We start from the raw sequence: 2,500 nt of genomic DNA on the forward strand, positions 1-2,500 counted from the left end.
AGCCACACACCCCCAACCCAAACTTCAACACGTGCATACGCACTGAAATTGATTTAAGTGACTAATTACAATGATTAATCATTACCTTAATGACTTTACATGGGGACCAAAACGTGTTTTAATTTGGTCTTGATTTCGCCTAATTATAATGTTGACAAGCAGAATTTTGGTCATGCTAACAAAATCCCGCAGACCCCCTGCAATCCTTGGCGCACCCCAGGTGAGAGGCGATTCTACTGTCAGTGGAGGCCCCAAGCAAAAACCCAAAGGAATGGACATATGAAACAAATTGTCACTATTGAAAGTTGAGCTGTTTTAACAATCTAGTGGTTTGGGGGCCCCAAGCAACAAGATGTGCCCGTGCCCCCCAGGTTAAGAACCACTGGCGTAGTAGGCAGATGGGCAGTAAGGAGAAGGGGGAGCACTGCTCTCCATATCTGTAACACAATCACAATCTGACGGCCCTGCCCCTCCCTGCCTGATCTGAGCTCCTTGGTGGTCTTTTGATGAGCGGTTTTGCTCGCAGCAGGAGTGGCCATGGATGGTAGACTCAAACACGTGTGCACTCGCTCGCACGCACGCACGCACGCACACACACACACACAAAATTAGGCTAGTGTGAACGGTAGTCACGCAGTAGCACTCACACACAAACCCGCACAGATGGACGCACGCACACAAACACGCGCAGACACACAAATTAGGTGTTAGTGTGAATGGTAGTCACGTAGTCACGCGCACACACACACACACACACACACACACACACACACACACACACACACACACACACACACACACACACACACACACACACACACACACACACACACACACACACACACACACACACTGCAGGTGGGATCATAATGGTATTCTCACACATACGCGCACGCACACACACACGCACACACACACACACACACACACACACACACACACACACACACACACACACACACACACACACACACACACACACACACACACACATAGTTGAAAACACACAGCACAGCAGGAGCGTGAGTTAGCGTGGATGGTGGATGCTAAGTCTCCCGCCGCTCGGCCTCTTCATGTGGAATTAATGAAACAAGCCGACAAAAAGCCAACAGCTGTCACAGGGACTCCGACTGACTGCCGCTCGCATCCATTCTGTACAGTATATCAACGCAACGCGACAACACCCACACACATCCACGTGCAGGGCCGCTGACAGCTTTTGCCGGGCCTGGGACAAAAATACCCTGAAAGTGTCCTCTCAATGTCTGCAATGTAATGGGGTTACAGTTTTGGGCCCAAAACAACTGACCTCTTTGCCCGCCCCCCTGTCCACATCCACATCCATGCCTGCCAGACACACACACACACACACACACACACACACACACACACACACACACACACACACACACACACACACACACACACACACACACACACACACACACACACACACACACACACACACACACACACACGGGCCAGGTGTCCCGGACCCAGAATTGGATCCACATACATTGTACTGAGAGAGGGGCCCTTTCAGTTGATTTTGTCCAGGGCCCGGTCAAAGCTGTCAGCGGCCCTGCCCTCATCCACATCCAGCCGTTTTGAGGGGCCCCACTGACAATAATACGCATTTTCATGCTGTTTTATGAGCTCTGTGCACTTGCATTTACTCATAATATCATAATACGCTGCCAAAGCAGCCACAGCAGCAACAGTGGGGTAGACAGAGAGCCATATAACCACAAACAGCCAACAGCTGTCACAAGAACTCCGACCGACTGCCTCTCGCATCCATTCTGTACACTACAGTATATAGACGCAACGCAACAACACCCACACATCCCCACCCAGAGCCGCTGACAACATTTGCCGGGCTCAGGACAAATGGGTCAGGTGTCTGAGGCCCGTGTATAGAGCAGGCCCCAGAATTGGGTCCCCATTACATTGCATTGCATAGAGGGGGGGGCTTTCAGATGATTCTCGTCCTGGGACCGGTCAAAGCTGTCAGAGGCCCTGTCCACATCCACACAGCCAGCAGTTTTGGGGACCCCCGCTGAAAATAATACGCATTTTCATGCTGTTTTATGAGCTCTCTGCATTTAGTCATAATATCATAATACGCCACCGTAGCAGCCGCGGTAGCAGAGGAGGAGCAACCGTGGGAGAGATAGAGAGCCGTGCTGTAATAAATCATCATGGACATTATGCAGCTTATGCACAGGGTCTGATTGGCTTTGTGCGTGCACATTAGGGAAGAGTTGTGTGTAGTGTGTGTATGTAGTGTGTGTATGTAGTGTGTGTGTGTGAGAGAGAGAGAGAGAGAGAGAGAGAGAGAGAGAGAGAGAGAGAGAGAGAGAGAGAGAGAGAGAGAGAGAGAGAGAGAGAGAGAGAGAGAGGGAGAGAGAGAGACAGAGACAGAGAGAGAGTAATAAAGAGAGAGAGAGTAGAGGGGGATAAAGATAAAAAGGGAAAAGGAAAGGAAGAGATAGTTTGT

The 2,500-nt window shown here is 50.2% G+C and overlaps 1 protein-coding gene across 3 annotated transcripts in view; it reads left to right on the forward strand.

Moving 5' to 3' along the window:
- The window catches only part of si:dkeyp-23e4.3 (rho GTPase-activating protein 7), a 166,325-nt gene that overhangs the window by 163,245 nt on the left and 580 nt on the right, over nt 1-2,500 (forward strand). The gene's annotated exons all lie outside the window — the stretch shown is intronic.

Source organism: Engraulis encrasicolus, chromosome 7 (assembly GCF_034702125.1).
Source record: "Engraulis encrasicolus isolate BLACKSEA-1 chromosome 7, IST_EnEncr_1.0, whole genome shotgun sequence".
Taxonomy (NCBI): domain Eukaryota; kingdom Metazoa; phylum Chordata; class Actinopteri; order Clupeiformes; family Engraulidae; genus Engraulis; species Engraulis encrasicolus.